At 43.0% G+C, this 15,280-nt stretch overlaps 1 protein-coding gene across 2 annotated transcripts in view; it reads right to left on the reverse strand.

Annotated features, from left to right (window-relative positions):
- Positions 1-15,280, reverse strand: part of pard3bb (par-3 family cell polarity regulator beta b) — a 1,003,167-nt gene that overhangs the window by 147,513 nt on the left and 840,374 nt on the right. The gene's annotated exons all lie outside the window — the stretch shown is intronic.

Consider the following 15,280-nt stretch of genomic DNA (forward strand, 5'->3'; position numbering starts at 1 on the left):
CTGAGGTTCCCAGCACCGAGGTCCAGTCAGATTTTATTTACCGTACATCAAATCAAACCTTTCTGGAGGTTTGTTCCCGTCTTCATTTTGTTATGAAGTCACTAAGGAGGATCACTATGTCTCTCATTAGGACCGGGGCCATGGAATGTTCCAGGCTAGAGTATAATTCCTCTTTGGCCTCATTCATTGCTCCAGGTTGATGTGAATGCACTGATGGCTATCCACATTAGAGTGAATCAGAAGGTCATGAGAAGATCATACACTGTTTGTCACCTTCTGCCAGTAATATCTCACTCAGTCTGGCCATGTCAATTACAAAGGTTTAGTATCTTTAAATGGTGAATGGTCACCATCTTTTTCCCAGGATGGAGAATCTAAAACTAGAGGGCATAGCTTTAAGGTAAGAGGGGAAAGATTTAAAGGGAGATATGAGGAGAGCAACCTTTTCATATTCAGGGTGGTGGGTATTTGGAACATGCTGACAGATTAGATGGTATGGTGGGCACAATTACAATATTTAAAAAACATTTGGACAATTATTTGGATATGAATGATTTAGAGGGAAATGGGTCAAAAGTCAGGCAATTTGGTCAGCAGGGATGAGTTGGGCCAAAAGGCCTGTTTCCACTCTATGGCTCTGAATATATTAATGTACAAATAACATTCCATCATGATAGCTGATAGTTGTGGTACATGGGTGATAAGATGGTTGCAATTATGGAAATGAGTTTCTGTGGAAACTTTATTGGCGACAAAACCAACACCACAACCTGACTGCTCCCAAATCCGAACTCTTAAGGTTTTATTGTTTAAATCAGGATTCAGTGGGTGTTTTCTGGAAGCCTCTCATAATCGTAGCAGGATTCAGCTATGGCAAGACCGTTTTGTTATTGGCGATGCAGGTTTCCAGATTTTGTGGATGCTGTAATTTAAAGCAGTATTTCTACCTCACATCAATTCTAGCACCACAACCAACTCAGTCATTTCACTCGGCATTTCTGAAATAAACCTACAAACCGTTCCTACAAATCGAGGAATGCATGAGAATACTCAAAGACCCCCAACTGTCTAAAGATATCAGTCGCTAGATAAAGATAGGCAATTCACAGTTCTACCAAAACATCGATAGTCTAAGACCAAGTTGTAGGCCTACTTAAAGAATCAGCTCCCTGCCTCTGGGGAAGGAGCTGGATAAGGATTTCATGCAGGAGAGAGGAAGGAGATATGAAGGAATATTTGTCTGGGCTTGTCAAAATGACAAGGGAAAATAAGTGAATCGGCCAAAAACCTACCTAGAGAAAAAGAGGACAAAAACAAATTGTATAGGAGGGAAATGCAGAGGCAGGGACAGTCAACATTTTCACTTTCTCAATGCAAGAGATGCCATAGGAAATGTAAGTAGTCAATGGAATCACACTGGAAGGCACCACATTTACTCTGTTTGTGGAGGTAAAGTCATTTGGTTAAATAAAAACAATTGTTGAGGCTTCAAACCCAGGGCTTGTCAAATACAGCTAGCAGGCAAATTCAAAATAAACAAATATATTAACTGCAGCAGTCCACCAGTGAAGACAGCATACATCAAGCAAAAATAAGATGCATACCACATAAAAGCAGACATTACCCTCCACAACCAATTACATGAATAGTAACCCTGATCACAGCATACTGAAATGTAAAACATCTGTTTTATAGAATTTTAATAAAGCTGCATTCATCACAGCGTACAAGCATTTTTCTTTCTTCAAATGCACGGGACACAAGACGTTTCTGTCATTATTACTTGCAGCCGAACCATGTCACGCATTTTTTATTTAGAAGAGATGACCTGCAGCTAGCACAAGGGAGGTTCTCTCAGGCAGCATTCGCTATCTTTATTATGAAAAAGCTATTAGCGATCCTTTGTTGTGTTCAGGAAAACAGACAAGACTGGAATGAGGACCATGTATTTCAACGTTACAGTCAGTCACAAGTCACTGGCAAGTAGTTTTAAATAAACCTACATTTATCTCTTCACAACAATCTCAGATTTATCTTCTCACAATGTCGGAGGAGCAGAGGGAAATTATTCTCGGTAAACAAATAGGAGTGTATTATCCAAAGGGTATTCCACATGGGAAACAGTGAAATGATTGGAGTGAGTAAGTTACATTTGGAATACTAAATAGAGTGGAGGGAGTCGCACAACAATGAGAAGGAGGGTATCACTTGACAACAATAAGTTGGAGGGCGTCACCTGGACAACAGTAAAGTAGAAGGTGCACCCTTCAGAAAGGGTCAAGTAGCTACCTGGCCAGCAATATGGAAGAGGGAGTTACTCATGCGTTTAGACTGGACCCTTTAAATCCAGATATATAAAGAAATCTTCCCCCTTTCTCCTACCATGGGCAGAATATTCTGTGCCTGCGAGAGCATAGTTTGCATTGTTCAGTGTTTATTTTAGAGATTCAGCATGGAAGCAGGCCCTTCAGCCCACCGAGCCCACACCGACCAATGATCGTGCATAAACCAGTTCTACCCTTCACTCTGTGGACAATTTACAGAAGCCAATTAATCTACAAATCTTTGGAATGTGAGATGAAACTGGAGAACCCAGAGAAAGCCCAAGCGGTCATATACAGAACACAAAACTCCGTACAGGCAGCACCCATAGTCAGGATCGAACCTGGGTTTCTAGCTGTGTAAGGCAGCAACTTTATCACTGTACTACTGCGCCGCCCAGTGTGTAGAGGAATGGTTGAACACTGCTAGTGTGGGAGTTAGCCACCTGTGGTTTCATACATAATATGTGGGATGACGTAACAGCGAGGATAATGAAAGTGACAGGGCATACAGTGACTGTAGAATAAATTAATTACTAGATGTGACAGGCCATTCCAATTAATTGGGTACATACAGATGGCAGGTACATGATAAACCATGGTCTATGTGGATTATTAAAAATATATCTTGCACTTATAATGCCACAAATGTTTAATAGATACAGAAACATTTCACAGAAAGAAGCAGTTCTGGAAAAGAACAGTAAATCACAGAGATCAAAAATATTCACCAAATTACTGGTTGGAGCTTTTGAGAAGATTTTTACATAAAAGTGATGTGGTTTTGGGAGAGTTCCACTACACAATGTGAATAAGTCCTGGCACAAACACTGGGGCAAAGAGGGGATGATGTTGGGTGGTGAGGAGAGAGAGATCACAGACGTGGATACTCACTATATATTGCATCCTACTGCTTTATGGTTCAGTCCCACATACATGTGCTACAATCACTGGACAGAATTAGCATGTCATTTAAATTATGCAATTATTTAGTGATAGTTGTGTGGGTGCTGAAAAGTTCCTAATTGTTTCTGGGTCAATCTGAATCACTAGAGATCCCTGCCTTATGATCCTGATGCACGTTGGGATTACCTGTATTCCACATTCTGCACCCCCTTTGGAGTAATGTGGGAGAAATTAGACCATGCAATCACCACTTATCCACACAATAGTGGCATTTTATAGTTGCAGAACCAGCCTGCACCTCTTTGGGATCGTACAAACATCGCAGGCAAGCAGCACCTGAGGTTAGGATTGGACCTGTGTCACTGTTAGGCAACTGCATCATTATGCTTTGGAAGGAACTGGTTTAAATCGAAGGTAGACACAAAATGTTGGAGTAACTAGGCGGGACAGGCAGCATCTTTGGAGAGAAGGAATAGGTGACATTTCGGGTCAAAGATGTTTTGGTTGGACCAGTCTGATGAAGGGTCTTGACCCGAAACATCACCCATTCCTTCTCTCCAGAGATGCTGCTTGTCCCGCTGAGTTACTCCAGCTTTTAGTGTCTATCTTTTTCATCATTATGCTGTCCACATGTGGAGCCAATGTGGACCAGCAATTCCAAGTTGGATGAATGAACACGTCTTAAACACCAGAGCACATTACCTGCCTCAGACTCTCCGTGCTGGCCACAATTTTAACTTGGAAAGCTGCAGTTGTAATTTGGAAAGAAGGCTGTTGTAATTTGGAAAGAAGGCAGGCTGAGAATGATATCTAATGAGAATGATAACTAATACAGTGTTCCCAACACAACATTTGTTCTAAAATAGCTCCATTGCAATCTGTGAGCCTATCTCACAGATGTTATGCACGGTAAAGTACCATTACTGGACCACAAAATAAATCTACGCACAACTGTAGTCAGATCCCAAGTAGGCTTTGAAAGACACTAACGTAAAGTCACTGGAATCCCACAGGGTTTGGAAAGATAATAAGTTTAATAACCAACTGCAATACTGCAACAAGACAAAACCTGTGAATAGTGACTCCTGCCTTTGAAGGACAGGTCAGAGTAATATGCAGTTACTAAACTCCAACCATAAGATTGTAAGGACGGGATTATACGAATAATACGAATAATTCGGGATTATACGAATACGATTATACGAAAACATACGCACCGCGCGTCACACAAATATATGAAGCACAAGAAAATGGGCTGTCATGGATCTTTTAAGTATAATAGAACTCCATTAGCAAAGCTCGGCAGATAATTACGCCTGCCATTTTGATTAAGTAGACACAAACAGCACTGACTAACAACACTATCAATATTAAATTAGATTTGAGCCAGTGTCTGACTGCTTGAGTGTTCAGTCTCTACTCTGCAGAGTGAAATGAACTGTGCACTGCAATAAATTATCTTTTGCTGTTGTGCTTATTCATTGAATATATTTAAAAGCGGTAAACCAAGAAGATGAAGCATCTCATTCTACCAGTATGTTGCACTGCACAAAGTTTATAGGAACATTATTTTTCCTTTTTTAAGTTACTTGGCATTTTTCATCTCTCTATACACCACAACCCCCAGGGTTAGTGTACAGTCAGTCAAGGACAAATGCATAGCTTATTCGGGACTTTTAAGGGCTTTTCCTGTTCTGCTTTGGGCTGAGGAACTCAACCTCCTTCTATGATTAAGACTTGCATTGGTATCAATGCACTAAAAATGTCCCAAGAAGTGATGCCCATTAAAATCTGACACCAAGCCAAATAATTCAATGCTTGTTCAACGAGGTAGGTCTCAAGAAGTATAACTCTCTTCCTCTTTCCTGATCATGGAGTCAGTGTTTGCAAAACACAAACAATCATTCTGACACCCTCCTTCTCAGGGGTTAACTTAATTTCTCCCCAACATTTCATTCTCTCCCCTCTTCCTGCACCCAAACCACTCTATCAGAAGTGCTGAGTCTTGTAAGCAGTTGAGTTCTGCAACTTCCAGCTGCCTTCCAGAATTTAATCCAAATGGCCAACCAATGTGGGATGAGCTAAGAAAGCTGTCCTCCTCTTCTCAGCCAGTCTTTCAGGATCAAGGCTGACTTACTTCCACTCTGGTTTTGCGGGTTTTGAAGTGGCTAAGAAGAACAATGTGGAAACCATTGGCTCCAACTAAAAAAACAACAGCCTTCTTAAGACAAGAGACATGGGAAAACACAAGCCCAAGTCAATGGTGTTGCCCACCGTGGGACAAGCAGAGAGGCCCTAGTGAGGATTTCTGGTCCTGCCCACGATCCAATGATCAATACTGTAAAGATGCTGCTGACGAATCATTGGGTGCTGGCAGCATTCGGTTCATAAGCAATGCTTCGTCTATTCCGTTTGGAGAGTACACAGGATCATCCTTCAATTAAGATAGGAGAATGAGATCAATGCCTGCAAAATACTTGCATTTCTATAGTTTCGTACAGCAGACGGAGACCAGACAGGGACTATACAAATAGACCCGTGATCCTGCACTTTGTCCACAGCACTGCAATCTTTCCATTACAAGTACAGTACAATTCTAATGGTTTAGAATCTGGATCACCAAGTGGATTGCCATGCGCCTTTCTGTCACTCTGGGGCTCTAGTTCCTGCACTCCCTTTAAACTTAACTGGTTCACTGACAAATTAATATTTTTTAATAAACAATTTTTTTTAAAGTGAATAAAAAGTGTCGGGTGTTCCATCCAATAGTCTGAAAAATCTGCTAGTCTGGCACTACCAAAGTTCAGAGCATGACAGATCATTGGAGTTTATTGTACCAATATTCTAATTTAATCTGCTCCCAACTTCCAGATCAAAACACAGTTCAAAAATATCCTACAACAGACATAAATACTGGAGTAAAACTCAGCAGGTCTGGCAACATCTCTGGAGAAAAGGAATAGATGACCATTCAGGTCCAGACCCTTCATCAGACTCAAATATCATCAACTAAAAATAAAAATATCCTTATTTGCCACTCATTTCCATCAGCTTCTTTTGCAAAATATCTTTGAACACTTAGCTAAAAATGTTAAGAAAGGAATAAATATTGTGGTTGCATTTTAAGCACCAAAAATTGTGGTGGCAGCACTTTGACTTTTAAAAGTATGTTTTTATTTTACTCAGTCTCTATTTGTACAGTGTATTCATTTGGCAGCTCCAACATAAGCTAACATGTGAACATTTTGATCATTGAGATTAACCCCAGGTGCCTGAAGTGTCTGTACAGATCTTGTGACCTTCTTCAGCTTTCGTGGTTATGTTTCCAGAATTCCTCACTTCATGTAGGTTTAAGGACCCTCACGCAGTAATTAAACTCCCTCTGTGGGTTATGAAACATGAACAATAGTTTTTAACCACACAATAGTTTCTGCAGATTATATCGGCCAGACAGATGGAAGCCAGATGAGTCACCTGATTTCTACTGGTCTATGGAATGTCATGTTGTTTTGCATGGAGCAAGAGTATGTGAACGACGGGAAAGTATAAACTTGCTCTGTGTTTTGATCACAGAATTTTAATGCTGAAAAAAATTACAGAAAAATCTCCTTTTCACCGAAACTTTATTAAACAGACAGGGGAACTAGAGGTACAAGAGATGACATTAGCAATGAAGGGCTGTAGCTGGTTGGATGGTCAACACATTGTGCCTTCTTTCTCCAGAAAAGGTAATGTTGATAATTGGCCAAATATAAACCTTTTGCAATCTATTGATTTATATGTCGTATGTAAATATGTTTCTACCAGTGGGTGTGTCAAAAGAATGGGCTATAAATATTAGATGAATAAGGGACAATTGCACAGCTCATTTGGGACTTTTGAGGGCATTTCCTATTCTGTTGAATCTGGTGAAATCTCTGCTGCACCCTTTCCAACTAAATGACATCCTGCCTAATGCGGGTTGACCAGGACTGCATACAATTCTCCAAATGTGGTCTCACCAACGACTTGTACAACTGCATCATGATGACCCAAATTTTGCACTCAGTACCCTTCCCAACAAAAGCAAGTGTGCCAAATGCCTTCTTCACCACACTATTTCACCTCACTGACCACTTTCAGGGAACCATGTACTGGTTCTCCCAGATCTCTCTGTTCTGCAACACCCATTTACTATGTCATTTCTGCACTGGTTTGAAATAGTAAAGTACATCATCCCATAAGTGTCAGAGATCCATTTGCCAATTCTTGGCTCACTTTCCCAAATGATCCTGTTGTAACACATATCCTTCCTCACTATCTACCGCACCACCACTTTTGATATCATTTGCAAATTTACTAACAATGTTAACTACATTGTCATTCAAATAATTACTGCAGGTAACAAACAGTAGGTCCAGCACTGACTCCTGTGGCACTCCACTGGTGATGGGCTTCCAATCAGAAATGCGACCCACCACAACTACTTTATGACTCCTTCCTCCAAGCCAATTTTAATCCAATTAGCTAGCTGTGATCTAACTTTCCGGACAAGTCTACCATGCGGGACATCAAAGTCCACAGACACATTGTCCATTGCCCAGCCCTCATCAATCCTTTTGGTGTCCTCTTTAAACAACTGTATCAGATTGTTGAGATATGCTTTCTCATGCACAAGGCCATGATGACTATCCCCTACCAGCCTGTTCCTATCCAAACACAGTGGTAGATACTGTCCCTAAGAATCCCCTCCAACAGCATTCCTACCACTAACGTCAGGCTCACTGGCCTATTTTTCTATCACTTGTCCTTGCAGCACTTCTTAAATAATGGTACAATATTAGCCACCCTCAAGTCATCTGGAACTTCACCTGTGGCAAATATCTCTGCAAGAGCCTCTGAAATCTGCCCCGAGCATTCCACAAGGTCTGAGGATGCATTTGTTCAGACCCTGAGGTGTCCTAATTAATGCACTCTAAAACCATCAATACCACCTCTTTGGTAATTTGTGTATGATTGAAGACATCATAACTTTTATGCCTCAATTCTTAGCATCTATGATATTCTCCTTAGTAAAAACAGATGAGAAATATTCATTTAATATCTCCCCCATCTCTCGCTGTTCTAAACAAAGGTGGCCATGGGGACCACCAATCTTTCCCTAGCCAGCCAGTTACTCTGAATATACCTGTGGAATCTAATTGATGTTTTGGGACCTAGTTGTGCAAAACTGTCTGCTGCATTCCCAACAACATAACAATGTGTGCATTTCAAAATCACATCATTCACTATAATGAGCTTTAGAATGTCCCATGGTTGCAGAATTTGCTGTATAAGTGCAAATGTTTTGCAGAACAGCATACAGCCTTGGTGCAGGAAAGATGCAGAGTAAAAACTTTGGTTGTAGGGAGAGGAAGGTTTTAGGTCTGAAGCAATTATATAGGGAACAGCATGAAATCTGGAGCTCATGGAAGATAAAAACAAAATGTGAATAAACTCTTGGGGACCATTCTATTTAATTATTATTCTGTAAGGGCTCCCAACTGGATATGCTTTTCACAAAATGCTAACAACTTGACTAAGCTATTCAAGGAAATTAGATTGACATTATCCCATTGATGAATTCCTTGAATTTCAATCCTTTCCAAAGGAAGAGACCAGTTCCGTTCTGTTAGTTATATAATAGTCCTTGCACTTCTTAAGTAACACTTACGTGTATGGGAAAACTTCCTCCTTGGTATCAGGTCAGTGAGACCCTTTGAGCCAAACATCTGGGATTGACAATTCAGACTGTACAAGATAGTGGGGGTGGGATCCTGCCAATTTATTTAAATGGCAGGATTTAATTGAAAACATTCACTCAAATGTCAACTATTCAGCTGGCTTGTATTATGTCTCAGTGTTAGTGCTCACAGAGCACCTGGGCCACATGGAAGGAAAGTTGTGGGGGTGAGGGCTGGATGGTAGTGATGGGTGGTGTCAGGAAAGCAGAGGGTATTAGCACTTTTAACTAAGTACAGAAACATCACCATCTCATGAACAGTGCAAAGCTTTCCCTTAAAAAAACTTCAACAATCGACAATTTATTCAAATGACAGATGGTCATAACCTAACTCTGTTGGTTTCAAAGATAGGCATGAAGTGCTGGAGAAACTCAGCAGGTCAAGCAGCATTTCTGGAGAAAAAGAATGGGTGACGTTTCAGTTTGGGACTCTTCCTTTTTCTACAGAGATGCTGCCTGACCCACTGAGTTACTCCAGCACTTTGTGTCTATCTTTGGTATAAACCAGCCTCTGAAGTTCTTTGTTTCGACATCTGATTGTTTCAGGTAATTTCCTAACCCGACTTTTACAGAACACTCCGTACCATAATTTGTCTTACTACCTCTATAACCCTGAGTACTGTTTTTGGTAGCTTATCTTTTTTCAATATTGTTTATAATTGCCAATTCCCAATATCCCTCAATGTGTATGACACAAATATTGTTCAATCCAAATGCAATCCCTCACAATGGTAAAGGTGCTGTTAAATGTAAGCCATAACTGTTCACAGGATGTGGGACGCAAGCATCCACATATGGGAGCATTTTCACCCTAGTGCTCTCCACAAATTCACAGTGTTTTCACAGGATGCTGTTGAAAGTTCTGTGCACATCCGGATGGGTGGTTGAGGGGGTAAGTGATGTTAGAAGGAAGAATGAAGAGTTGAACATGTGTGACTGAGTAACTCGGAGTACACCTGATATTGTCGACACCAGAGGCTGCAGATGCTGGTATCTTTAGCAAAAAAAAGATGGAGAACTCAGCTGGTGGAGGGAATCCACAGACAACGTTTTGGGTTCTGACCCTTCTTCAGACTGCACCTGATATTGCTCTAGCTTACCAATCATTGTTGCTTTTCCTAATGGATAAATAGAACAAGTCTACAAATGTGAAATGCAGCCTATCCATTTCCACCACAGATTTCGCCGGACGCTGAGTTACTCCAGCACTTTATGTTTTGCTCAAGATTTCAGCATCCGCAGTTCCCTGTGTCTCCATTGTTGTTAATTTACCATTGGTTTAATTGGATTACAATCAGGGGCTGTTGAATTCCTCAAAGGGATAACCAAATCAATGGAATTTTGAGCCATTTATTGCTCAACAATGCATTTCATGTTTATACCAGTATTTTATGAATTGCATTCACCATACAATGCACTGATTACTTCCTAATTAAATATTTAACAAATAAAATTGCTCCTGCTCAGTAAATTGCCCCACTTGTGTCATTTAGCTCTCCCACCGAGTTGATCTCACAATCCTGATTACAATTCCTTAATTCGCACACAATATCTTCCATTTTGCAAGATCCAAAAGAAATCAAGAATGTTTTTTTGTAAATGCAAATGAATATGGAGAATATAAAATAATTAAATAATTCCACAAAGGAACATTTTTTGCTGTTTATAAATAACTAATAAATATGATCCACTCTTATCTGATTCGGTAGGATTCAATGAGTACAGATTTACACATCATTTGTATTGAAAACAAGTTAAAGGAAATGCACTCAGTGCGTACTTTCAAAGCATTTCATCTCTACTCTTTAATTATCAATGCATCATTCCTGAGGATAAGCTACTCCGCAGCCAGGTCTCTGCTACGTTCGACCCAGATTCAATACTCAGGGTCCTGAAGCAGATCAGGAACAGTTACGCATAGAAACATTGAAAATAGGTGCATGAGTAGGCCATTCGGCCTTTCGAGCCAGCACCACCATTTAATATGATCATGGCCAATCATCCAAAATCAGTCCCCGTTCCTGCTTTCTCCTCATAACTCTTCATTCCGTTAGCCTGTTATCTTCCGTACAGAAGCGAAAAAAAGGATAGTATAATATGTGTCGTTGATTACCCCAGTGATTTGATAACGACCAGATAAGCTATTTTAGTAAAACAAAAGGCTGGAAAAGTCCTTCAGAACTGTTTTATGCTGGAAAATACTCTACAGGTTTCTGTGGCGAGAGAAACAGAATTGATGTTCCAGACCAATTATCGATTTTATGTATTTTTCTGTAGTACATTGTTTCATTTACTGGTTCTTTCCTTCCAGGAAGAGTGAAGAGAGTCAAGTCAAGAGTGCTTTATTCTTACATGTCCCGGAATGGAACAATAAAATACTTACTTGTAGTAATGCAACAGAAAAATGACCCGGCCCTGTCCAGTCGCCGTTTTGGCAGCTCCGCGAAAATTGTGTGTGTTTTTAACTTTCATGTTCCTTTTGAACTTATTTCTAAGTTCTAACTCCCTAGTAGGGGCTCCCCTATTGTACTCCCTGTACACACATGACTGTGTGGCTAGGTTCAGCTCCAACTCAATAATCAAGTTTGCTGATGACACTGTGGTGGTGGGCCTGATCTCAGACAACGAGGAGAAGGCCTACCGGGAGGAAGTGACTGGTCTAGCACTCTGGTGTCAGGACAACAGCCTCCTCTTGAACATCAAAAAAACTAAGGAGCTGATTGTGGACTTTAGGAGGGCACATTATCCGAGGATGTACACACCATTGAGGATAAATGGGGATACTGTGGATAGGGCGAGCTGTTTTAAATACCTGGGAGTCCACATCTCTGAGGATATGACATGGACATCACACGCCGCAGCACTCATGAGTAAGGCAAGGCAGCGCCTTTACCACCTCAGGCAATTGAGGAAATTCAGAGTGTCTCCGAGGATCCTCCAGTACTTCTACTCAGCGGCTGTGGAAAGCATCTTGTCCGGAAATATTACAATCTGGTTTGGGAATTGCTCTGCCCAGGACAAGAAGGCTCTGCAGAGAGTAGTGCATTCGGCCGAACGCACTATGGGAGCTATGCTTGCCCCCCTGCAGGAACTATACATCAGGAAGTGCAACTCCAGAGCTAATAAGCTCATGGGAGACCCCTTCCACCCCTGCAACGGACTGTTCCAGCTGTTACGTTCAGGCAAACGCCTCCGTTGCCATGCTGTGAGAACGTAGAGGTTGAGAAGGAGTTTCTTCCCAAGGCCATTCGGACTGTAAACTCCTATCTCACCAGGGACTAACTTTACTGTACCACTCTACGGCTTTTTTTTAAATTGCTGTTTTTTTCCTATTTTCCTTCCCCCCACAATATTTAATATGTAAAATAATATGTGATTCTTCCATTCTGTTTGTAGTTTGTTTGGTTGTTTGTTTGTTTGTCTTTTTGCACAAAGTCTGCGAGCATTGTCACTTTTCATTTCACTGCACATCTCGTATGTGTATGTGACGAATAAACTTCACTTCACTTCACTTGACTTGAATAAATAAGCATAATACTCTGTAAACACCATAATAAGCAACAGAAATGTTCAGTATATAAAACAAACAAATGTTAACCGTGCAAAGGCAAAAACAATAAAAAACAATGCCCCCCAAGTCTATGTAGTTCGGAGATTAATTGGAGGTTGTAGTATTTAATAGCCTGAAAGTTGTTGAGAAGAAGCTGCTCCTAAATCTGAATGTTACAGTTTTCAGGCTCCTGTACCTTCTTTCTGATGGCAGGACTGAAATAAGATTGTGGCCAGGGTGGTGTGGGTCGCTGATGATGCTGGATGCCTTTTTGAGGCAGTGTCTCATCGACAACATCGACTGTGAAGAGATTCTTTGTTTCCCTCCAATGAGAATTTGTTTTACCTTCATTATTTTTCACTTATTCTTGGTCTACCAAACTAGCTCTTACAGCCACACCTCTCCCCTCAGTTATTCTTTCACCCTACAATATTCTGCAATGATCCAAGCTAAAACTCCATCATTCTTTTAGTTTGATTTTCCACCCACCTCCACCTTGATTACAGATGACTCCAAAGTATTTTGCAAGAATTACTGCTCTCACTTCATCCTGATTTCCAATGAAAGGTTATTGATGTGACCCAGAGCAAACTGCTTCCTTCTCCCCAGATGCTGTCAGACCCATTGAGCACTTCTAGTATTTACAGATTTCCAGAAAATAAAAATAAAAATTGCAGCTGCTGGAATTCTGAAATTTAAACCAGAAAATGCTGGAAACACTCATTGTGTCGGTAGCATCTGCCATAAGAGTGATAATTAATGTTTCAGGTCCTGAATCCTTCACCATAACTGGAAATAGAGAGTAGCCCCATGAGATTTTAGTAGATATTCTCTCATAAACAGGACAATGTTCAGAAAAGATTAACAAAATATTTAAACTTTCATTTTATAGAATACTGGACTAAGTGGGACCCGTTGGGTCCCATAACATGGGAGGCCTTGACCCCCAATGCTACTCATTCCTCAACGCAATATTCCACCAATCGCCCATTCCCCCATGGCAACCCCAAAGCAATATTCCACCACTCACCCATAGCCCCTAACTGCGCTGGCGCAGCTCATTTCACCTCATCCCCAAGCACTCCCCCCCCCCTCCTCTTCGAGGGTAGAGGGGCTGAGGGAAGTGGGGTGTGTGGCGGGGGGGGGGGGGGGGGGGGGGTGTGGGGTGGGAGGGGAGGAGGGGTGTGTGTGGACGGGGAGGAGTAAGAGGGGGGGGAGAGGGTGGTGTGGGGGAGTTGTATATGTGGGCAGGGAGGGGTGTGGGCAGGAGGGGTATGGGAGGGGGGAGGAGGGATGTGGGAGGGGGTGTGTGTGGGACAGGGCGTGTGTGTGTGGGAGGGGGTGTGTGTGTGTGTGGGAGGGGTGTGTGCGTGTGTGTGTGTGTGTGTGTGTGTGTGGGGGGGTGTGTGTGTTGGCGGGGGGGATGTGCCGGCGGAGGGATTGTGGGGGGGGAATGGGTGTGGTGAGCGGGGGGAGGGGTGTGTGTGGGCGGGGGGTTGTGGGGGCGGGGGTTGTGGGGGGGGGTGTGTGGGGGGGAGTTGTGGGGGCGTGGTTGTGTGTGGGGGAGGGGGTTGTGGGGCGTGTGTGGGGGGAGGAGTGGGTGTGTGTGGGGGGGGGTTGGGTGTATAGGTGGGGGGGGGCGTGTGTGTGTGGGCGGGAGGGGTGGGATGTGTGAGTGGGGGGGGGTGGGTGTGTATAGGGGGGGGTGGGGCGTGTGTGTGGGCGGGAGGGGTGGATGTGTGTGAGGGTGGGGGGGTGGGTGTGTGTAGGCAGGGGATGTGTGGGGGGGGGGGCTTGCTTGTAGGATGAGGGGTATGTGGGGGGGGGGAGTTGTGTAGGGGGAGAGGGGTGTGTGGGGCGCAGGGAGGTGTGAGCTCGGAGAAAAGACGGGGGAAGAGCCATGGGGAGGGGGGGGGCATGGGGGGGGGGGGGGGGAGAGGCAGCGAGGGGGGACCGAAGGGGGGTAATGGCTAGAATTGGCGGTGCGATGTGGACTCACAGCGGGCGCTGGTCGCTGGTCTCCGCTTTCCGTTTGGTAACATCTCCGAATCCAGGCTGGGCAGGGTCTCCGACAGGGCTGGGCTGGGTCGGGTCTCCGACGCTGGACTGCTGCTTGGGGCTGGGCTGCTGCTTGGGGCTGGACTGCTGCTTGGGGCGGGGCTGCTTGGGGCTGGGCTGGGCCGTTTTGAGTCGCTCCAAAAGTCCGGTTGGAAACCTCCGCCATCCTCTCAGCTCCAGTAAAGACGCGATGGCGCAGGAAGGGGCGGACCGTCCCAGGGAGTGACAGGGGAAGAGACTAATCTGCGCGGCGCTGATGGGCAGGAGAAGAGATCGATCTGCTCACGCACGGTTTTTAAGATTTTTAAACCTCACTATCATTTACGACATCCAACCGATCGGAACGTAACTTGGTGGACTCGCAGCACAGGAGAACGGTGAGTGAACTGGCGAAAAAACGTAATGCTATCGCGAACCGTTTTTGCGCAAATAGAAAGACCGCCAAACGAAACAAGATTAGAGTTTTAGTTATGTACAGATAGATATACTTTGCAAGCTTATTTTTTAAATATTTCTGCAGAATTAATAATGCTTAATTCTGTAACAAAAAAAATGTCAAAACAAAAGATTCAAAAGCATCTCAATGTTATTTACTTCCGCAAATAATTTTGGATATGACGCATGCAGTTCCGCAACTCATGAGTAACTTCCTCTTTCCAATATTACTGGAATAAGTAGCCGGTT

Source organism: Leucoraja erinacea, chromosome 7 (genome assembly GCF_028641065.1).
Source record: "Leucoraja erinacea ecotype New England chromosome 7, Leri_hhj_1, whole genome shotgun sequence".
In the NCBI taxonomy this organism is placed as follows: domain Eukaryota; kingdom Metazoa; phylum Chordata; class Chondrichthyes; order Rajiformes; family Rajidae; genus Leucoraja; species Leucoraja erinaceus.